The 24,248-nt window shown below is 41.3% G+C and overlaps 1 protein-coding gene across 5 annotated transcripts in view; it reads left to right on the plus strand.

The window, feature by feature from the left end:
* Nucleotides 1-3,740: 3,740 nt before the first annotated feature.
* Nucleotides 3,741-24,248, plus strand: part of Dnajc5 (DnaJ heat shock protein family (Hsp40) member C5) — a 35,928-nt gene continuing 15,420 nt past the window's right edge. For 2 of the 5 annotated variants that reach the window (XR_004388073.1, XM_032904994.1), the window contains exon 1: nucleotides 3,743-3,921. The gene's annotated coding sequence lies outside the window, so the exon portion shown is untranslated. Of the gene's footprint in view, nucleotides 3,922-4,179; nucleotides 4,286-4,458; nucleotides 4,512-24,248 lie in introns of those variants that run through there. The other 3 variants (XM_032904996.1, XR_004388074.1, XM_032904997.1) reach the window with 3 other exon arrangements.

Below are 24,248 nucleotides of genomic sequence, written 5' to 3' on the forward strand. Positions count from 1 at the left end.
CACCCATTTGTTTGGTCTGTCTTTTAGGCTAATGACAAAAGATCAGAGTAAATGCACATGACTCCTTGCTTTAATGGGGGCAAGCAGGAGACAATCATGCGTAAGTTACAAGTCTTTGATGTACATGTAAAAGGAAGGAATTGTGTAGAAGCTCCATCTCTGGATAAGACCAAGGATGCATACCAGGCATGCAGTTTAGGGGCTTGCAGTCCATTATCAAGATGGCTCCACTGAAGAGGCCTTTTTGTCCCAGAGAAAGAACATCTAGCTTTGCTGGCTTTTGCTGTGAGGCTGTGCCAGAGCTCACGTGGCAGAAGAGGGCATTAGGAAGACCACTGAGAGAAGACTGTTAGCCCATGGTACAAATCCTTAGGAGGTATGCTCCTCTTCTGCAGATGAGGGCCCGTGTGAAATAATGAGTAATTGAAGACCCTTAAATGCTTAGTGGACAGGCTAAGTGGTGGATGGGATGGGGAGTGGACCTCACACTGGGAAAGCCTAGATCACAGGGCAGCAACCAGATCTGGGTTAGAAATTCACTATTTACCCTAGGTGATATTGGAAGGCAGTCCAGTATGCTCCAGTCATTAAGCAGCTACCATACATGATCTGTGGATGAGAGGTTGCCTATCAGGCTTTGTGGATGCATGACTGTGTTCATGGACCCAATCCTCAGGACTCCCTCCTTAAGGAAGGTGTATTCCTTTTAGCAACTCTGGTTCTCATAAAATGGGCTGTGATGAAGGTCTCAGAGTGTTGTAGACTGGAGCAAGTTGAATGGGTAGAGCCAGGGCATGTTTGAGGGGCTTGTACTAGGGAAGAGCCACAAAATCTGAAGACTCAGATTGAAGACTGTGGAGACTGCCTAACTCAGATAAAGGGGTAAAATAAAGCACTTGGCATCAGAGGCAAAACCTGAAAACCCCCTCAAATTTGTGACGACTGCCAGATTCCTGTTCACAGTCTCTTAAGGTTGGCTTGCATAGAGGCACACACCTTCAGTCCCAGCACTCAGGAGGCAGAGGCAGGTGGGTGCCTGTGAGTTTGAGGCCATCCTGGTCTATAAAGAGAGTTCCAAGATAGCAAGGGCTACACAGAGAAACCCTGTCTTATAAATGCATTGTGTGTGTGTTTTGTAGCCATTCTTTCCCTACGGTTATATTGTGTGTGGTTTAATGGCTATATTGTAATGAATGTGCTTATTTGTACAGTTGAGCAGTTTTCCACTTTCTGTTTTTTTTTTTTTTTTGTTTTGTTTTGTTTTGTTTTGTTTTTCCCGGGGCCGGGGACCGAACCCAGGACCTTGCGCTTCCTAGGTAAGCGCTCTACCACTGAGCCAAATCCCCAACCCCTCCACTTTCACTTATAAGTTTTCTCTTCCTCTTTTGTTTTTTTGAGACCTCATTCCATGGCTGTCCTGGAACTTGCTCTGTAGACCAGGCTGGCCTTGAACTCGCAGAGATTTCCCTGCCTCTGCCTCCCAAGTGCTGAGAATAAATTGTGTGCCACCACTTCTTGGCCATTTTCATAATAAATGACATTACTATAAACATTTTAATACATAAAACTTCTGTATTTGGAGACTATTAAAAAAAATCCTAGATCTGGAGTGATTCGCTTAAGGCTTGATTCATTTTTGCAGTTCCTAACGCAGACAGCCCCATAGCTTCTGTCTTCAGTTGGTTCCAGATCAATAATTCCATTACCTCTTCTAACTGTGGAATCCTTTCATCATGCCCTCCCTCTCATAGGTTACACCACCTATCCTTATATAGCTCTTTCCTTAGACTCAGAGCCTTCTGTCTCTGCGAGAACGATAGGCGTGCATCACTATACCTAGTTTTCCTTCTCGAGTCAATAGATAACCTGGCCTTTTCTGCTTATTGTTTTGGTTTTTTGTTTGTTTGGTTTTTTTTTTTTTTTTTGTTTCTACTTGCTTGAATGTTGCACAACTTACTAAGTTTCTTGAGGTATCTGCTGCTGACAGTCTAGAACATGTGCTGATTCAAATTCAGCCTTCGTGAAGGAAGGTATAAGAGGAAGGGAGAAGACCCTGTGGGAAAAGATTGGCATTTACTAAATGTATTGTGGGAGGCCTTACGTGTTACTTGCTTTGTTTTTGAAAGCTGACTTGAAGACGGTCAGCAGTGGTGGCACATATGCCTTGTTGGTTAACCAACAGCTCTTAAGGCCTGCTCAGTAAGAGGGAAATCATGCCTGACCCTGGAAACCTAGGTAACTATCTGGGGCTAGTGAAGTCATGGATCACTTTGCTAAACCAGCATAATCCCTAATTACATCCTAAATATTTATCCTTATACCTATAGGTAGATGTAGTTCTCACTCCTCATCAAGGAAACCACTTTCCAACAGATGGAGATCATTGCAGAAAACTGAAACTGATCAAAATGCAGAGTTGTGGAGCCCAGTCCCCACTGATAGAACCACAACACAAGTCCTGCACCTAAGGCCCAGAGATCACTGTGGAAGAAAGGGAGAGAAAACAGCAACAACCAGAGTACCAGGCAGTTTGCTCTAAGATTTAGCTCCTAGAAATGTCAGAGAAGCTACATCCATAAAGTAACATCTAACCAACATGGCTGCCTAACTGACCTGAGCAAGGACATCAGCCAAATATGGTGTAAGGGAGAAAGCCCACAAGGCCTCTCAATCCTAGATTAAGAAATACAGGTAACGGGGTTGGGGGTTTAGCTCAGCGGTAGAGCGCTTGTTTAGCGAGTGGAAGGCCCTGGGTTCGGTCCCCAGCTCCGAAAAAAAAAAAAAAAAGAGAAAAAAAAAAAAAAAAAAGAAATACAGGTAACTAAGGAATTCTGAGAGCCGGAGAAATAATCTTTCCTAGGGAAGAGCATAATAATTGGTTATCCCATACCAAATGGTCAGCCTTGAAAGCACACACACACACACAATTTAACATACAGATTTAACAGGTTGTATTTATATATTTAGGAAATGTGTGTGTGTGTGTATTGCATTGTCGTGAAGACTGTTTTGGTATCTCTGGAATAAAAGCACATCACTTGAAATGGTATTGTTTGTTAAAGAGTAGTAGGTAAGGGTGACCATATTTCTTTTTAGTAAGTGAACAGAACAAGGATTGTACGAGACAGAGTGGGCAGAAAAGTCCTTATATCATTGCAGGTGATTCCTAGAGGATCGCTAAATAATGGCGGTTGGTTTTTCAGTGACTGGGGAGGCAGGCAGGAAAGAAGTCTTTTCTCGGTGGTCTCCAGGGATGAACAAAAATGCCAGTCCCAAGGCAATACCTATAGATGAAGATACAGGTCTCCCTCTCCCTGCGGCCTCCCTCTCTAGTTCTTTTGGTAAGTAGTAATAAATTTTTTGAGGCTTAAATGAAGTACTGAACAAATTTAAACGCAAGTCGAGCAGTTTTACTCGCGGAGTACTTCTACTTGCCTGCTTTCCAGAGCCGGTGGTGGACCCGCACACCTAGGCCCTGCCTCCGCCTGCTGGCTGTAGCTTCCGGCTTAGTGGCTGCAGGCTCCACCCACCGTTTTAACCCTTCCCATTGATCGTCGATTAGGGCACGGCCTTTCGCGGACCAAGTTCTACCGGAGCATTCGCCCGTAGCTCCGGAGCTCTCGTACGGCCCTGCCACAGAGGCTCCAACTATGGGCGGGGCCTCAGCCTTAGGTTCTAGGCGCTTGCGCAGCGGGCTCTGACCTGCCAGAACTCACGTCTTTTTCCGGGGGCGCGCTCTGCCAGTGCGTGAGCGTGCGCGTTCTTACTGCCGCCAGTGTTGCTTCCGCCGTCCTCTGCCGCTGCTACGGCTGTCGCCGCCCGGGATCCTCAGGCCGAGCAGTAGGCCGGCCCGCTACCCAGCACAGCCCGGGTACGGAAAGCGGAGCCGCGGAACAGGTGGACGGGCGGGCGTGCCGACAGGTGAGCTTCCTCTCGGGCGGCCCTCAAATTAGGTGGGGCCGCGGGTTTCAGGCCGCGGGAGCCGGGTGAAGAGGAGGGGAAGTGGGGCGAGGACGCCGCAGAAGGAGGTGGTGAAAGCTGCCCGCAGCCGGAAATGGCGGCGACCCTCAGCAGCGGCGGCGAGCGGGACCCTGGGCACCGCTAGGCCCTGCTCGACCTTGCGCACGGCGGGGCGGCGCGGGGACGAGGCTTTCCGGGCCAACCCAGGTTCGCACGCGCGGCCGCCTCCGCGGCTCCCGGAACGCAGAAGCTGGTGTAGGGAGGCGGGCAGTGAAGGCTCCGAGGCTTGTTCACATTCGGGGAAGCAGAAAATTGCCTCATAGTTGTAAGTTTTAAAAGCATTTGACATAAAAAAAAAAAAACTATATGCCTCGCAACGTCATTTTAAGAGACGCTTTTGTGTCGTGCTCTTTGGGGGAGAGAATTAGGGACTTATCCGTTCAGGCTCCAACTTGTGTTATATAGTTGGATTAAAAACTTGTTTTTCCTTGTGTCTAGGAGATGATTTCTCCGAATTCATTAAGTGCATCTTCGGAAAAATAATGCAAAAGGTAGCTTTAATTTGTTTTCAGATTGGATTTTGGGGAAATTGGGTCGCCGTTTGTTGGACGCTCAGCTGATCATCCTTTATAGGCAGTGTGTCAGAATTGCTGGTGATTTGTCTGTTTAAACATCAAAACGTTACTTAATAGCACAAAGACTTGTATTGACCTATATATTGTCATGGTTGCCTAAAGACAAAATTCTAATCGTAGGATAATTTTGTTCATTTATTTGCTTTCTTTAAGGAAAGCGTGATCTGTTTGTTGGGTGACATTTAAAGCCAGGACTTCCCGCAGTTCTAACCTAATGTGTGTTATGATTCTGTTACCTGTATCAGTGTTTTCATACTTAGATGGCCTTGTCTGTGTGGACCGCAAGTGTGGAGCCAGTGAAGCCTCTAAATGCAGATGGGTTTGGGAACAGGGCGCCTGTCGTTGGATTCTTTATGCTCCAAGCCTCACAATCTCTTTGCCCCACCTAGTCCTTGCTAGTCTCTTAACCAGTTTAAGTTCTCAATTCTTTTTTTTTTTTTTTCCTTGACCAGTCACTTGTTCCTGTTCAGTGAGATTCCCTTCATTTCTACTCTGTTATTCCACTATGTACTGTAACTAGCCTGCTGTCAACTGTTAAGCTCTGCTTGGCGTTTCCCCTCCTTAATGCATACAGGGCTTGACACTCGTTTAATGTGTTAATGTATTTAACACTGCTTTTTAGTTAAGGTTTTGTTTTGTCTTTTTAGGATAGTCAGTTAGTATGTGCCCAGTAAATACTTATCAAATGAATGGAAATGAGACTAGTAGCAGCTGGGCTATTGCCCTTTCACCAGGAAGTCAACTAGTGAGTACTGAACGCATGAGAGTCACTAGGCTTCTCTATCCTCAAGGACCGACAGAGCCACCAACTTTCCCCTGCCCCTTTTGGGAAAAAAAAAAGGCAGTAAGTTAAGAGGGTATTAGAAAGGGCTTAGACTTCCCTGTAAAATCACTTAACAACTTTTTGGGGGGTGTGGGCCAAGGGTTGGTTTTTCTCTGTGGCTTGCCCTGCAACTCGACCTATTTACTGTGCAGGCCTTGAACTTAGAGATCCACCTGCCTCTGCCTTCCAAGTGCAAGGCTTAATAAAGGTGTGCATTACCATCAGCCAGCTCTTTGTAACTTTTTTTTTCTTTTAAGATTTATTTATTTTAGTTATATGAGTACACTCTTGCTATCCTAAGACACACCAGAAGAAGGTACCAGATCCAATTACAGATGGTTGTGAGCCACCATGTGGTTGCTGGGAATTGAACTCATGACCTTTGGAAGAACAATCAGTGCTCTTAACCACTGAGCCATCTCTCCAGACTTCTTTGTAACTTTTGATTTATGGTTTTTCAGAGTTTAAATTTTTTAAAAGATATGCTACTGGTTAAAAAAAAAAACAAAACTCTTAGAAATTTTGTCGGGGTTGGGGATTTAGCTCAGTGGTAGAGCACTTGCCTAGCAAGCGCAAGGCCCTGGGCTCGGTCCCCAGCTCCGAAAAAAAGGAAAAAAAAATTTTTTTTGTCTTTGGTTACTTGTCTTGACTTGAGGTAATGGTGATAAAAAGTCTTCTGATTCTTTAGTTATTGTGGAGAGGTTTTGTTTTTGTGAGCAGGATCTTGGTATAGTTCAAGCTAACTTGCAGCTTGTGTTCCCCCTGCTTCAGCCTGGCAAAGGGCTGGAATCATAGGCTATTACCACAACACCCAGCATAAGAGTGAGCAGTTGCCCTAGCTGAAAGCTCATTAGTGCTGTGACAACCCAGTAGAGACTTCTTTGTGACTGGATGACTCTATAATTCTTTCAAAGGCCTTTGCTTCCTTCCCATCTAAGTTTAGAAGAATAGCTAGAATTCACTGTATTTTTTAAAATTTATTTATGCATCTTTTAAATGTGGATGTGTGCTGTCTACATGTACACCTACATGCCAGAAGAGGGCATCTGATCTGATGGTTGCCAGGAATTGAACTCAGAACCTCTAGGAGAGCAGCTAGCGTTCCTAACTGCTGGGCCATCTCACCAACCTGATTTCTCTGTATTACTGAGAACAATTCTGTTAATGTGTGGTTCAGTGTTGGGCGCACGCTGCGCAGTTCTATCCACTTTAACCCAAGAGTGTTTTAGAGAGTGATGCTTCTGGGTATAGTTGTAGACTCACCCCGACAACCTCCTTTGCTGAAGATCTAACTTAATCAGACTTAGAGCTTCAATTGAACCCAAGGCTTCTGAGCCTGATTTCTTCTGTTTGTTAAACACCTATAGCCTATAGTGTCCCATAAACTTGCCAGAGTTGTATCTTTAAGGCCCAGGTGCATGGTGCTCACAGGTGCTTGTCCAGTAAATGACTTACGATGCAGTAGTTTTAGAAGTTTGCTTCTGACAGCAGAGCATGAGGTATGGGATTTGAAGTGTGTGATACTGTGAGCAAACTATCAGCAAATGAAAGCAGTTACTCTTCTCCAGTAAAGAAATAAACTCCTGAAATCTTAGGGAGCTGGTTAGGAGCTGTTCCTATGGACATAAAGCATAAGCATCAGTTCTGCGTTATGAGGACCTCTAGTGTTCCTGTAATGGCTGCTGGAAGTTTTCAGGTATGATATAGTAAATTTAAAATTTAAAAATGTAATAATCAGGACTGAAGGTGCAGATAAGAGAGTGGTTGTCTAGCATGTGCCAAGACCTGGATTTTATAAGCTCTATACCTCAAAGAAAGGGTAAAAGTACACTCCTAAAATGAGGCCTATTATTGTGTACTATAGAATCTGAGTGGTGGGTTTAAAGCCGCATTGGGCAGAGCCACAGTTTTGCTCTACTTCCCTCATCTGTACATCAGTAGAATCTGCTAGACTCTCCCTCCTGAAAGGGGACAAGGTTAGAGCTCACACCACCACAGCTCCTTCTGTCTCTGGGTCTCTCTCTGTACTCTATAAAATGAGGGGGAATTTTCCCATCATATCTACCTGTTAACAGAAGCAAAGAAATGATAAATAGAAGGTATTTCACTTCCTCAATAGAAATGACAAAGCTGCTCAAAATGGTGATGGCCGTATTTTGTTTTAAAAAAACAAAACAAAAAACTACCCCTGAAACATTTTTAATCTTAGAGCCTGGGCTACTGTGCCAGGGTTGCCTCTGATGGCAACCCTGACAAGGATTAACAGCTAATCTGATAACTGGCAACTAAACAGAAAGATTTAAGGATTAAATCACCCAACAACCATTAGTATGGGTTTTGCTCCTCCTGACACTTTGCGTTAACTTGAGTTCATTTATTAATGAAAAGTTTGTGTTCTTTATTCTTAATACATGATATTTAATAGGTGTATTAGTTAGGGTTTTACTGCTGTGAAGAGACCCTGTGACCATAGCAACTCTTACTATTTTTTTATTAGATATAATTCTTTACTTACATTTCAAATGTTATTCCCTTTCCCGGTTTTCTGTCCATAAGCCTCTATCCCCTCCCCTTCCCCCATACAGATATTCCCCCAATCCATCCCCTTTACTGCCCCCCCCCCAATATTCCCCTGCACTGGGGGTCCAACCTTGGCACATAGCAACTCTTTTTTTTTTTTTTTTTTTGTTCTTTTTTCGGAGCTGGGGACCTAACCAGGGCCTTGCACTTCCTAGGCAAGCGCTCTACCACTGAGCTAAATCCCCAACCCCATAGCAACTCTTATAAAGAACAACATTAATTGGGGCTGGCTTATAGTTTCAGAGGTTTAGTCCATTATTGTCATGGCAGCGTGCATGCAGACATGGTGCTGGAGATGGAGCTAAGAGTTCTACATCTTGATACATAGGCAGCAAGGAGAGACTATGTGCCACACTGGGCATACCCTGAGCATAAGAGACTCATAGCCCACCTCCAAAGTGCACACCTCCTCCAACAAGGCCATACTTCCTAATAATGCCACTCCCTGTGGACCAAGCAGTCAAACACACAAGTCTATGGGGACCATACTATTCAAACCACCATTAGGTATGGATTTTGTTTTTAACTTGTTGTGTATTGTGGAGTTATGTGGGTATGGTACATGGACTAACATGCATAAATAAATGTACCCTTCTGTGTGTATACAAAGGCCACAACAGAATATAGGTTCTGTAGATCTTATTACATTGAGCCTCTCTGACCCAGAAATTCCCTCTGGCTGTCTGGCTAGTAAGTTTATAGGATCTACTTGACTTTGCTCCTGGTACTGGGGTTAGAGGTACACTAAACTATGCCAGACTTTAAAGCAGGTTGAGTCCTGGGGATTCAAATATGACTTCATGCTTGCAGAGTAAATATTCTTACCCAGTGAGCTATCTAGCCCTCAGTGTAGGGTTGGTTTTTTGGTTTTTTTTTTTAAACAAGTAAAAACTGCTTCAAATTTTGAGTTTCACAACATTGATATTTTATATCAAAATTACAGAAACAAAGTATCTTATGGCTGCCTTTAATCCCAGCAGAGGCACTGGATCTTTGTGAGTTTAAGGTCAGTCTGGTCTACAAAGAAGGTTCCAGGACTGCCAGAGAGTACACAGCTGTTGTACAGAGAAACTTTGTCTCAACAAAACAAAACCAAAAAAGAGTAAGGCTAGGTTTGAGAGAGATCACTGAAAATTCTTCCATGATGCGTTTCCTCTCACCAATCTGTATGTGCTCTTTTATTGCATTCTATAATCACTGCATGTTTTTCACAAGTGACATTTAGTTTGTGGTAGGCAACTTTATCTTTATTTCTAGATATTTTGAACCCAGCTAGTATTTTTAGATTTGTGAGATACTATGAATACTCAGTTGGTATTCCTTGGATCTGTGAATACGTGAAGCTTACTCATTATCCTGAATTGTTGGTGATTTTATTGTCAGTTTAATTGCTAAACATTAAACTTGCACACACACTCCCATGTTGCTTTATAAGATACAATATGTAGAGTTCTTTTATGAGTTATAAGGAATGCTTGCCTATTGGCTATAAGGTTACAATCCTAGTGAGTCAGAGGATCGGAATGAGGATTTGCTGGTGATGGTGTCAGGTGTGTACCATTCAGGCTATCTTGGGAAAGAAGCGTGGCCATCTTAGAGAAATGCCTAATGGCTGTTCATTTTCTTTTTCCTTTTTTTTTTTTTTTTTTTTTCCGGAGCTGGGGACCAAACCCAGGGCCTTGGGCTTGCTAGGCAAGCGCGCTACCACTGAGCTAAATCCCCAACCCCATGGCTGTTCATTTTCATCAAGTGGCATATGTAACAGTGAAGAACACAATCAGATATCTCATGGTGTTATCGATCTGAGTTAACCTTAAAGGGCAGGTTATGAGTCAAGGGTCTAAAAGTCTTAAGACTGCAAGCTTCTCATCTGAGGTGGAGGATGAGAACAGGAGGAGTGGCCTGAGTTCCATGAAGGAAGAAGGTGCTGTTGCCTGCCTTTATTTTCTCTTCATACAGGAAAGACTTAGCAGGCTTATTGAGTTTCTCTGTTAAACAGGAGTCCATTTTATTGAAATTTTTCTTTGACAAAGTCTGTTAGAATGTAGATATAATTAACATACATTATCAAATTTTATTTCCTTTTGATATTTGGGCAAATAAAAGGGTAAATCCTTACTTAGTTTTGTTTGATGCTATTTTGTCTAAATGCCTGATGTAGTATAACTCTTTTGCCTTTTGTTCAGCCTAGCAGCACCGTGAGACTTGGCGTAGGTGCACCTCATAAGGGGACAGATTTTCTTTTTCTTTTTTTTCTTTTTTTTTTTTTTAAAGATTTATTTATTTATTTTATGTACAGCTTTCTGCCTGCATATGTGACTGCAGGCCAGAAGAGGCCACCAGATCTCATTACAGATGGTTGTGAACCACCATGTGGTTGCTGGGAATTGAACTCATGACCTCTGGAAGAGCAGTCAGTGCTCTTAACCACTGAGCCATCTCTCCAGCCCGGGACAGATTTTCTTAAAGCCCTTTATTTAGCTCCTGTTACAGCTTTGCCCTTGCTTCCAGTTTGAGAAGGAACCAAAAGACATGTCCTGAGGGTTGCGTTTGGGTGAAATCCCTCTTAAGTGTCTAGTTTATCTAGCAGGTGTCAGAAATGTATCGCTTATGGTTCATTATATTATTAAAACTAAGCGTTTTGAGAAGCCAGTGTTTTATACAAACCATTTTAGTTTATTTTGTGGTTTTGGATGTTATATCTATGCACTGCTTTGTGTGCCTGGTATCAGTGGAGGCCAGCAAAGAGATGTTGAGTTGGCTGGAACTGGAGTTCCATACAGCTGTGACTCAACATGTGGGTCCTGGGAATCAAATCACTGTCTTCTGGAAGAGCAGCCTTGACTGTAAGCCAGCTTTCCAGTCTTCCCACCACTCACCCCCATTCTAAAAAACAATTTTAAAGCAGTTATCTGGGACGGAGAGATGGCTCAGCAGTTAAGAGTACTGAATGTTCTTCCAGAGGACTGGGTTCAATTCCCAGCATCCACACAGCAGCTCACAATTGTCTGTAACTCCAGTATATGACGTCTTCACACTGACAGACATACAGGTAAAGCACCAGTGCACATAAAATAAAAATAAAGCACTTACCCACACTTTTTTTTTCCTTTCTTTATATTTTTTGAGACAGGATTTTGTGTTTCCCAGTCTGATTTTAAACTTGCTATGTAGCCTGAGGACGACTTTGAACTCTTCTTCCTGCCTCTACTTCCAGTAGGCATATCTGGATAAGTTTTAGAAATTCTTGTCCATTGGTATGGTTTTGCTTTTTTTTTTTTTTAATTAAATCACCCTAATGAGTATATTTTGTCTGCAAATAAGACGATCCTTTTCTCTTTTCTCAAACCTCTAAATTAGATTATTAGGTTTTACAGCCTGTCTAAGCAGCAAAACACTCTTTTTTTTTTTTTTTTTCCGGAGCTGGGGACCGAACCCAGGGCCTTGCGCCTAGACAAGTGCTCTACCACTGAGCTAAATTCCCAACCCCAGCAAAACACTTCTAATAACCTAAAGAATTGTGGAGACTGAAGCATAAAAAATTGTGAATTCAAAGCCAGTCTGGGTTAGATAGTGAACCTGACTAAAAAGCATTAGTTGTACAATAGAGGACATTTATTGTGTAAATCACAAGTGCAGTGGGGAAGTTGGCTCTAAATGTGATACATTAGGGTCTGCTTCCCTTTCTCGTGATCTTGCTTGACGTGTTGACTCTGCTTGCAAACTGGCAGCAGGATATTAGTCACATTTTCAGCTTCCCGTCCTTGCAGCAACCTCTCTGGTGAAAAGAACCACTTTCTCATTCTCAGACCCTTCAGGCTGATCCTCCTTCCTCAAAGAACATAGGATCGTGGGTACTCAAAGGCAGCTCTGGGTCTTTACCCTACCCTACATGAGTGATCACTCAGGAAAGTTGCACCCATGGAGCTCCCTGCACAACTTGTAATCACCTCCCCACTAGAATGTTTTCAAAGTAAAAAATATGCTATCTCTTCCATGAATGTCATTAAAAATGAAATACCTGTTATAGTTCAAGGAAGTGCCATGATAAACACCTATAGATGTCAAGACTTAATTAAAGTGACATGATGGAATATGAGGACTCATTACACTAATGACACAGTTCACAAGAAAATGTGATTTTTTCTGTGGTTATAACATTTTCAGGGAGCTAGAATTATGAAATGATAATGCTGATCATTATCATTACCAGCACTGCTGTATTTTTGTTAATTCCTTATAATACCTGAAACACGTCAATACACAATAATATGAGTCTCACATAAGTTTTAGTATTTTTTTCTTTTTCTTTCTTATGTTTTTTTGGTTGAGACAGATTCTCAGTGTCGAACTTGCCATGTAGACTGGAAAGGCCTAGTCCCTGAGAACAGTCTGCCTCTACGTCTTGGGTGCTGGGATTAAAGGCTTATACCACCACCGCCCGGATTTTAGTATGAATCGACAGTGTGTCTCATGATTTAACAAGACATAGTTTAATTTATTCGTTTTGGGTTTTTATGAGATGTATGTTTGAAGTCTGAGTTGTCCTGGACCTCATTGTGTATATGTAGACTGAGCTGTAATTATATACTTTTAATTACAATGCAACTACATAATTTTTTCTCTTTTATTTCCTCAAGTCTCTCCAACACCCACACCTGTACCTTACTCCCTCTTGAAGTTATGGCCACTTTCTCTTGGTTATTGTTACACACAAATATAGAAAATATAAACACGGGCTGGAGAGATGGCTCAGTGGTTAAGAGCACTGGCTGCTCTTCCAGAGGTCCTGAGTTCAATTCCCAGCGACCACATGGTGGCTCACAACCATCTGTAATGAGATCTGATGCCCTCTTCTGGTGTGTCTGAAGACAGCTACAGTGTACTCGTATACATAAAATAAATAAATAATTCAAAAAAAAAGAATCTTATGTTCCAGATTAATCTTGAAAAAAAAAAAAAGAAAATATAAACACAGCCTGCACAGTCTGTTTAGTGTTACTTGTACATAAAGATTCCAGGGCTGACCACTTAGTATTAGATAACCACTTATAACCTTTCTACTCCCTTTCCCAAGATGTCTCTGGTGTCGTAGGGGCAGGAGTGGGTTGTAGGTGTATCAGCCGGGCTGAAAAGCCATCATTAGTTAGTTCCTCTTGGCACTTTGACCAGTTATGAGTTCCTTGTTTGTTTTTGTTTTTATTTGTAGTTGATTTTTTCTAATGGTCTTCATCTGTTGTAAAGAGAAGTTTAATATCACTTTCTGAGATAAGGTCTATTGTACCCCACAATGGCCTTGATTTCTTGGTGTTGCTGACTGTTACTTCCATGGCTGGGATTACAAGTATGTCTAAGTTAAGTTTCTGTTGCTGTAAAAAGACACATGATCAAGACAACTCTTAAAAAGGAAAATACTCGGGGTTGGGGATTTAGCTCAGTGGTAGAGCGCTTGCCTAGGAAGTGAAAGGCCCTGGGTTCAGTCCCCAGCTCTGAAAAAAAGAACCAAAAAAAAAAAAAAAAAAAGGAAAATACTCAGTTGGGGCTAGCTTACAGTTTCAAAGGTTTAGTCTAATATCGCCATGGCAGACAGGAAGGATGGCAGCATACATTTAAGTATCCTTTTGAAATCTTCTAAGAATCCACCTGGGGAATTTTAAAGTTAGTTAAAGAGCAATAAAAAGACTTAATTTAAAATTTTTATTTTTGAGACTGGATATGTGATACATGCCCACAGCTCCCATCCATGAGGCTAAGGTGGAAGATTTGAGTGTTTGAGACCAGCTTGGACTACATAGCCAGGCCTAGAGAGAAATATTTTGAGAAGTTTATCAAAAACCCAAAAAAACAAAAACCTAGAATTTAGAACATTTAAAGCAAATCACAAGTCACTGTTCATTTAACAAACAGTTAGTTAATGGTTGAAATCATTAAAGACTCCAGAAGTAAATTTTAAAAATTGCCTCATTGTAAAATCATTTTAGATTGAATTTTGTATGTACCAGTGTTTTGCCTGCATACATATATGTGTTGGATCCCCTTGAACTTGAGTTAATGATGGTTGTGACCCACCATATGGGTGCTAGAAACTGAACCATGGTTCTCTGCAAGAGCTGTGCATGCTCTGAACCTCTCAGCTCACTGAATTTTATGAAAAACTCAAACTGTTTTCTTCTAATCTTAGCATCATGTACACCAGCTCTTTAAGAATTTATCTCCTGTAAATCTGCAACTTTGTCATTCATAGGCTATTTTTTTTAAGATTTATTTATTTTATGTATGTGAGTACACAGTAGCTGTCTTCAGACACCAGAAGAGGGCATCAGATCCCATTACAGATGGTTGTGAACCACCTGTGGTTGCTGAGAATTGAACTCTGGAAGAGCAGTCAGTGCTCTTAACTGCTGAGCCATCTCTTTAACCCTGTTATTTTTATATTCATTTTTTCTTTTCAGATTAAAACAACTAGTCATTGGGGACAATTATTTCGGAACAAAATTACTTTTTCTTTAAGTAAGTTTTATTTTACATGTAAGGAAGGGTGTTTTGCCTGATCCATATGTGTGCTTGGTGACTTCGGAGCCAGAAGAGGACATCAAGTCACCTACAGCTGTGGTTATCAGTTTGTGAGCTAACTGCTTTGTGGTGCTGGGAATCAAACCTGTGTCTTCTGGAAGAACAACAAATGTTCTCAACTGCTGAGCCATCATCTCTCTAGCTCAAAAGTTGCTTTTTCTTTAAACAATATATTCTCATACCCTCTTGCTTTTCAATACCAAAGGTAATAAAAGCTGTGTCTTAACCTTCCTTTTATATTTGACTGTGGGGCTTCCTTCATCGTTGTTGTTGTTGTTGTTTGTTTGTTTGTTTGTTTTGGGTTTTTTCTTGTGGATCTAGTTGAAATCTTACCCTTTGACCTTTTAAGGAGCATAGTGTCCAGTGAACACAGGAAGGCAGCAGTTATGAGTGACTGGCGTATCATTTGACAAATCTTTGAATCCCAGCTGCTGGAAGCAGTTGTTTTCCTGCAGTTTGTCAGTGATCCTAGTTATTTTTAGTCTCTGAGCAGTAAAAAACTGGAGGCAAATCTTTCTAATTTGTTTTGCTATGCCTGAGAACTTGTTTGTGCAGGTTTCCCTTAGCCTCCCTCAACTTTAGATTTCCATCCTCATGCTAGAAAACCTAAAAACTCAGACTTTGTATTGGGGAGAAGGGAAATGTTCAATAGGATCTTACTATGTAACCAAGGTTGGCCTAGAACTCATCATCCTGCCTTAGCTTCCTAAGTTTCAGGATTGCATGTATTGGTTCTCAAACTCAGCAGTGTAGAAATTCCTTTTGAAAAGGCATATATACCTGAGGCCTCTAGATATGTACTATTTAATCTTGGGTGCAGTTCAATAAAAAAAAAGTCACTTAAGTAAATGAGCTCAAAACACAAATTTGTATTGCTTCATTTAGAAAGAGAACTCACCCTTGATTCTGTTTGCTTTTGGAGAGCAATGGACACAGTGCTTTTGCTCAGTACCTTCACTTGGCTCTGGGTCTGGGGGTTTGAGGACTGTCCTCTTGGGACATCTACTTTAGACCCCACTCCTGACACTAAACTATTAAACAAATTGGGTTGAGTAGATTTTAATCAAAGAAATGATTATGAATGGGCAGCACTCTGAATCAATAAAGGTTCAGAGAACTCCACCTGGCAACTCCGAAAGTATGTACAATGAAACGGCTTAATTGGTTAAATCTCAATTTCAGCGTGTCTGTTTGGAATATGGTGTGTCGTAATGCCCCTTTGAAATTTGGCACATCTTTGAGTTTATCATGGTTTTTGTTGTTACACCTGATTCTAGGCTATATGTCGGATTGGATGTGATCACTTGGTTTCTGACAATAGTTGCAGGGAGTCAGGCACTCTGAATGCATGTTCATTTGCTTCTTTGAAGATAATCCTTAAGTGGAATATACTGGGTAACTATGTATTCAGCATGAATTTCTCTGAAGAGCAGCCTCAGGCTAGGCTATAAGGGCAGAACTGATGCCACTTCTATAAGTTTTCTCTCGGAATATATTCCATTAAAACACTCTGTGTCATTTATGGTGTTTTATGAGTTCTTGTACCCTCTTGCTTTTCATTACCAAAAGTGTGTCTTAACCTCCCTTTTATAACCCTAACCCTCACCCTAACCCTCCCAAAATGAGTAAGATAAAGAAAGGCAGCATTTGCACCACTCTGAATGTGTGTCCCAGAATTTTTAAGTAGATGTAGTCTACACTGTTCTAATAGAATTTCTTGGTATATTATGTTGTTGTCATGGTTTCCGTATGCTTGGCCCAGGGAGTGGCACTATTAGGGGGTGTGGCCTTGTTGGAGTAGGCGTGTAACTGTGGGCATGGACTTAAGACCCTCCTCCTAGCTGCCTGGAATCGAATATTCTGCTAGCAGCCTTCGGATGAAGATGTTAAGCTCTCACTTCCTCCTGTACTGTGCCTGCCTGGATGCTGCCATGTTCCTGCCTTGATGATAATTACTGAAACTCGGAGCCTGTAAGTTAGCCCCAATTAAGTGCTGTCCTTACAAGAGCTGCCTTGGTCATGGTGTCTGTTCATAGCTGAGACAGAGTTTTGCTAAGTAGCCTAGGCTGGCATTGGTCTTGGGCTTCTATTCAGTCTTCACATCCCTTCAGGTGCTGAGATTACAGTGTATACTACCACACTAACAGTCAAAAGTATTTTTATAAGTGTAAATATTATTTGTAAAGAGTTGAATGTTGGGCTTGGGGATTTAGCTCAGTGGTAGAGTGCTTGCCTAGCAAGCGCAAGGCCCTGGGCTTGGTCCCCAGCTCCAAAAAAAAAAAAAAAAAAAGATTTGAATGTTGTATGTCTTAGTTTTGTTTCCTGTCGCTCTATTAAAATATCCTAGCAAGAGCAACTTAAGGGAGAGAGGGTTTATTTAGCTCACAATTCCAGGTTGTAGTCCACATTTTTTCAGAAGTCTGGTGGCAGAAACTTGAAGCAGCTAGTCATGTGCACAGTCAAGAGTAGAGAGCGTGGATTAGCGCGTGCTTGTACTCAACTCTTTTTTTTTTTATACATAGCCCATATTCCATTCCTTAGGAATTCCTGACTCCATGTTGTCAGATAAGTTCTTGGTTATTTTGTTATTTTGTGACCAAGCAGAAAGGCTTACTATTACTTGAAAGGTGCTGGCTTTACTGTGTTCTAAGTTATTGGCTACCTCACACTCTAATTGGTAGCTGATTTTCATATACTACAGCATGGATTTTAGTTAAAGATTCCCCAGAAAAGGGCTGGAGAGATGGCTCAGTGGTTAAGAGCACTGGCGGTTCTTCCAGAGGTCCTGAATTCAAATCCCAGCAACCAACCACATGGTGGCTTACAACCATCTGTAATGAGATCTGATATCCTCTTCTGGTGTGTCTGAAGACAGCTGCAGTGTACGCATACATGTAAAATAAATAATTTGTTTAAAAAAAAAGATTCCCCAGAAAATTAGGAATAACATCATCATGTTTCACTTTCAGTAATTCATTTTCAACAGAACTTTTCTGCTACTGTGGCCCAAATGTGCATAAGGCAGAGAATAGTAATCTGCCTGTCTCCTCACTGTTACATTCTCACAATAATGTTTGCAGCTTATCCTCTCTGCCTGTATCACCATCTCACTCCTGTGATTCGTTTCTCCTTTCTTTTGCATCCATCAACACAGATGTGCTTTCTCTTACTCTATGTGATAATTAATATTGATTATCAGCTGGATAGGTTCAAGAGCTGTTTAGGAGGCAGATCTCTGTGCATATATGTAAAGGAGTCGTTTGGGTTTTTTTTTTTTTTTTTGGTTTTTTTTTTTTCGGAGCTGGGGACCGAACCCAGGGCCTTGCGCTTCCTAGGTAAGAGCTCTACCGCTGAGCTAAATCCCCAGCCCCAGGAGTCGTTTTTTACAAAGAGGGAGCCAGCACCATTCAATGGGCTAGGGTTCCGGATTTAGTAAAAAGAAGAAAGCAAGCTGAAGACCAAGGACCAGCCCTTTTTGTTCTCTGCTTTCTTGACTGTGAATGTGAAGTGACTAGCTGTTCTTGCTCCTGCTACCATGATTTCCAACAAGATGACGGGTGTACTCTTAAACTGTGAATCAAAATCTCCTTCCATAAATAGCTCTTGTTAGGCTTTTTTGTCACAACAACAAAAAAAGTAACATTTTCATCCATGGGTCTGTTCCCTATCCCTTTTATGATAATCCTTCCTCCCTAGGTCATTAAAAGTCTTTTATCACAGTTATACTTCTGTACCAAGGAACCAAGCTGGATCCTCAGCTAGAGCAATTAGGTGTCGAGCCATCTCTCTTGCTAGGTTCAGCTAGTGTCTTTCAAGTTACAAGCTCCTGTGCCTGCTCACAGAATAGTTTAAGAACCTGCGTTGTCCATGTATACACAAAAACCATTTTGAAGGCAGGGGATTCTGGACTTCTGTTTCTTCAGACTATCCACAGCAGGATGCATTAACTTTGTCCTCTGTATCTTCTCTGGGCACTTATCCTTTTAAACATGGCTGGGCAGTGGCTTTCAGGGCTACATATGTCTATCCCTGATCCTGGAATAGCTTAAAGTAAGCAAGGGGAAACTAGAAGTACATCAGTAAAACTATGAGAAACTAGAAGTACATCAGTAAAACTATGAGAGTTGTTTCGTTTTGTTTTGTGTTCTTTTGATACAAGATTTTACTATGTAGCCCAGGCTGGCCTCCAGTTCTCAATATTCAAGGCTTTCAAGTATTGGGATTTCAGGTAAACATCACCAAACTTATAATTGAATTCTCCCAGCTTTTAAAGGCTTTTGCCGAAGACTTCGCTGTTGATTATTGCTCTTTATATTTTAGTCCTCAAAAGCTGGTAACCTGTAACTTTGAGATATGATTCGTGGAGTTTGCCTCATTGTTGTTTTGCATCCCCCTTATAGCCAGAAGCTTTTCTACCCTACCTCTTTGTTCCCAGAATACCAACTCTGAGTTTTATTTATGAATAAATGCCTAGGCCATAAGTTTTGGCCTATTCCCTGACCGGCATGTAACTTATATAGCCACATGGCTAGTTACCTCTCTTCAGTTTCATGTGTCCATCTCTTCCAAGTCCAGGGCAAAAATCTACTGCCCTTGATTCTTTCCCAGAATCCTAGCTCTCTCTCTCTCTCTGTTGGACGTTCCTCCTTCTAATCCTGCCCAAGCTCATTGGCCATCAGCTTTTTATCGACAGGTGATGCTTCCACAGAATACACAAGAGATTCTCTTTATTATCTTCACTTTTTGGTCTAATAAAAGGCTCTTTCTCTAACATAATAAACTATATTCAATAAGAACAATTACAAAAACTATCAGGTAAGAATTAGTCACAATGTCCAGTCCATTTGTATTTGGCAACCTTAGAGAAAGTATTCCATTATCTTTCCTATTTTGGTGAGTACAAAATTCTTTACTTAAATCACCTCCTTTCATAACGTGCATTACATTTCTAAAAATATCTTTTTAGACCTTAAAACATTTTCTTAAATCCTAAACTTAAGCTTAATTGTGAGACTCTGACTATGTAGTTTTAAAACCTGAGAAGGAATAAATATTACCTGAGTATGCAGAAAGTGCAGAGCCAAGCAACTTCCAGAGCTGTAGAAACGACCGGTTGTGGCTACCTGGACGGTCACCCAAGTTTTCTCTGAGTCATTGGAGCATTACCTTCAGCCTTCTGGCCTAGAATAGACAACAGACTTTTCTGTGGAGCAGGAATTATGAAGGACTTGCCTACCTTGTTCTTGTAAAGCTTGGCAGTTGACTTGCCTACATCTTGTTTGTCCATTTTCAACAGCATTTTGTCTGTAGTTGAAGCAAGGGCATTTTCTGGCCCAGTGTTAGCTTTCCACACATGAAGCAAACTCCACAGAGGTTCTTCAATGCTTCTCATCTTTGAAGTAGAATTGAGGTGCTCTCAGAAGCAGACATTTCATTGTCATAAACAGCCTTTTATTAATAAGGCATCTCTAAATTCCATACTCTGTAAATCTGAGGCTTCTTTTTTTTGAATATTTATTTATTATGTATACATCATACAGCTTTCTGCCTGCCTGCATGCCTGCAGGCCAGAAAAGGGCATCGGATCTCAATACGGATGGTTGTGAGCCACCATGTAGTTGCTGGAATTGAACTCAGGACCTCTGGAAGAACAGACAGTGCTCTAACCACTGAGCCATCTTTCCAGCCCCATCTCTGAGGTTTCTTAAGACCATCTGTCTGTATATGGTATATCTGAATTGTGTGTTATTAGCTATCTACTATCTGCTTAATTTTAAAAACATCTGTAGGAAGCTAAATGAAGCTTGTTTCTAAACAAGCTAATTTAATATTAGCTAAATATTAAATTAACTAAATTATCTAATAATTAACTAAACTAGTATCTAATACTAGTATCTAATAATGAATTTGGTTGACGACTAATTTGTATTTCTTAATTATCTTAAAAAGTTTGTAATAGCTTTTTAAGATTTATTTATTTTATGAATGTGAGTATGCTGTCATTGTCTTCAGACACACCAGAAGAGGTCATTGGATCTTATTACAGATGGTTGTGAGCCACCATGTGCTTAATTGAACTAAACAACAGCTTAAACATATATATATATACATATAATATATATACACACATATATATACATATATATACACAATACAAAATATAACCTTAAATTTGTATCAATATACAAAGTCCATACTAAACGTAAAATATTTGGGGATTGGGGATTTAGCTCAGTTGGTAGAGCGCTTACCTAGCAAGCGCAAGGCCCTGGGTTCAGTCCCTAGCTCCGAAAAAAAAAATTTGGTTTACTAGTGCTCTTTGGTATAAAAGTAGATTCAATAATCTACTTTTATCTTACCATCCCTGTACCTCTATTTTCCCTTTCATCCCTCCCCCCCAACACTAGATAGGACAGAAAAAAAGGATAGAGAAAAGGAGAAGAAATCCCTGAATCTAACGTCCCTTCATTTCCTTCCTTACCAAGAACATTAAGAATTTAACCAATCCCCATTAAATGACTACAAACACCCACCATCCAAAGACCTCTTGGAAATAGGGGCTTTGTTCTCGTAAAATTGTTCCCTGCTGTTGTTTTCTTTTGGGGACCCAAAGAAAATTTGGCTATTGGCCAGTCTTAAGAAAACTAGCTGTAATATTTATTGTCCAGTTTCCGTGTGATGGGAAAGTGCAGGGGTTAAATGAAGTACTTATTGTAACAGTTTGTAAGGCTAGACTACCTGGTCTAAGCCCCTTGAGAGCTGTGCTGGAAGCAAGTTCTGATGAAACAGCTACTGAGGTAGTCTGAGGTTGGATGAAGCAGGAGCTGGAATAAATGTGTGTCAACATTCTTTAGGGCTAATCTTGTTAGAGCCACTTTAACTTCATTGGTGTCTGTAAACATGCAAACTTTAACAGGTAATATACATTTCTGTATTAACATACACATGGGATATGAGGTATGCAGAATCAGCTAAAAATGATTTTCTGCTTTCTGTTCGAGCAGGCAAGGCATCTGTCTGTCTTTTGTAAGTTATTTGGACTGTATAACCAAACTAATGCCTGTCTCTTATTGATCCACATTCACTAGTCCAGTGTTGGCCTTTGCCACTTTCTGCATATACCGGAAGGCTGAGGCCTTCCCTTTGAATAATCTCTAGGAAAAAAAAAAAAAAAACAAAATTGTTTCTGGGGTTGGGGAGTTAGCTCAGTGGTAGAGCACTTGCCTAGCAAGCGTAAGGCCCTGGGTTCGGTCCCCAGCTCCAAAAAAAAAAGAAAAGAAGAAAAAAAAAGAAAAAAAAAAAAACACATTGTTTCTAGGAACACCTTGCCCACAATCCCTTTGAAATGACCCTTCTTACCACAATTAAAACATCTGGTGTTTTGGATTTTTCTCAAGACCTTTTTTCATCCCGTCTAGTAAAGTCATGTCATATGAGTGAGACTTAATATCAACTGTATTTCTAATCCATTAACCTCTTGGTGTTGATCTTGCCTTTAGGGGCCTGTCACCCTTTTGCATTCAGCATTGGTGTTTGTTTGTTTGTTTGTTTGTTTTTCTTTTCTTTTTTTCGGAGCTGGGGACAGAACCCAGGGCCTTGCGCTTGCTAGGCAGGCGCTCTACCGCTGAGCTAAATCCCCAACCCGAGCATTAGTGTTTTTGAAAGCTAAAGTCAGTGCTTTTCTTGCTTATGGATATGATACCCTTCTATCTATAGCTGAAGTCAATCTTTGTAAAAAGTCAGTGAATGTTTCTTTTGGACTTTGCATAATCTGAGTTCAGAGTCCTTTTCCTGTTTCTTCGCCCTTGTCTCAACCACTTAAAGCTGCCATGTGACATAATGCCATGGCTGCTTCCCCGTATATGACTTTTACCTCAGCCTATGTTCCTTCACCAAGCAGCTGATCTTGAAAAACATTGACACCTCTGGCCGTTTCTCTGTTCTGTCTCTTTAGCCGCTTCTCTCCTTCTCTCCACCATGAATGCCATTGTAATTGTGGACCAGGTTCTAACATTGTTCTTGTCATATCTTTACAGTCTTTGGGGAAAATTCTATTTCAAGTTGCCTGAGAATTTAATACCTGTTTCAGAAGCAAAGAATGCATTCTATAATTGGAGGCACTTTCTTTTAATTTTTTTCAAATCCAGGCATTTATGGGGTGCCACTCATTCTTCTTGAGGATGGCCACTGTCTATTGGCACGTATACACTAACTGGATAGGCCAAGGTTGGTTTTCTAACAACCGTTGGCTGACTGTCCTGATTTTCATTATATGATGGTGTAGTAGACTCTGGCCTTATACAGTCTCTTTTCTTAGTTTATTCCCCATTTTTTATATTTTTAAAATTTCTCCTAGGCCTGTCCCCATTTTTCATATTTCTCTTTTCCTTGTATCTCTTATCTTAGTATTTTCCTAATTTTTGTTCATAAATTTTTAAAATTTTCATCCCAAGGCCTATCTCTGCTTTTCATTATTTTCTTTTTCTTTGTATCTCTAAAGCCCTTTTCTTTGAAAAGGTGCAGAAAGCCACTATGATTACCACAATATGGATTGCCAGCATGACAATAATCTTAATTTGTAATGTTCTTATTTCAGGACATTTATCTGTTTCTCTTTTGTTTCTATCTTTAAGCCATTTAAAATGGCAGTATATCCAGAAGCTCTGTTATTGTCCTTTTCCTCTTTGTATCTTCTTTCTTTAAATTTGTCAATTTCAAATTATATCTATGAATTTTTATACTCAGTCTCTTACCTTTTTAGCATTAAAGGACAAGTTTAAACATTTTTTTTTTTTTTTACCTGATCCGAAGTGTGTCTGGCTTCTGCTTCCCACGCTGTGACTAGCCCTACCCCTGCCCTTTCTCTCACGGGGAAGAGGTGTTTCCACCCACGCGTCTGTAGCTGGCCTCAGCCAAGTCTCGCTTTTGTGGGGTTTAACTGGGAGTTGCACCTCACCAAATGCCCAACCCTTCCCCTGCTCTGGGAAGTTGTTGGGCCCACAGGGAGAGGGAACAGGTTCCTCGGGCTTGAGTGGGCCTGAGTCTGTAGTTGGTGTGTCTGCTCCCTCAGCTCTTTCCAGCAGACTGCTGGATCCTGGCTCCACCCTTCCTTGGGTAGGCTTTCATAGGGGCCTACGGGGCGGGCCTGCTCTCTGATTTCTGCCTGTTCTGATATGTCTCTTCTGAGAGCTGAACCTGAGCGACTGAGAGGTGGTCTATGCACCACCAGTGTCGCTCTCTGCAGCCTTGAAAGTGCAAGGCTTCCAGGGCCCTGTAGTTCAGCTGGTCAAGAAGCTGCGCCTAGGAACTGCGTTTGCTTTAGTTCCTGTCTCTACCCAGCAGATTCTTTCTCTTAAAGGAACTGAGCTAGTAACCTGCTCTCTTTCGCGGGGGTGCGCCTTTCCCCTGGGACTTTTCTAAGCTTGGATTCTATGCCCCACCTGTGGTACATCAAATGTATCCAAGAGCTTTTCTACCCAGCCTTTTTCCAGAATAACGACTCTGAGACTTAATTATTTATGAATAAATGCCTAGACCATAAGCATTTGGCTCGTTTCCCGACTAGCTTGTAACTTTATACAACCCGTTCATTGTGGTCTATGTTTGCCACACAACTAGTTACCTTTCATTCCGTTTCATTTCTCTCCTCTGAGTCCAGGGCAAAATCTCCCGCCCTG

The sequence above is a fragment of the Rattus rattus genome, chromosome 5 (assembly GCF_011064425.1).
Source record: "Rattus rattus isolate New Zealand chromosome 5, Rrattus_CSIRO_v1, whole genome shotgun sequence".
In the NCBI taxonomy this organism is placed as follows: Eukaryota; Metazoa; Chordata; class Mammalia; order Rodentia; family Muridae; genus Rattus; species Rattus rattus.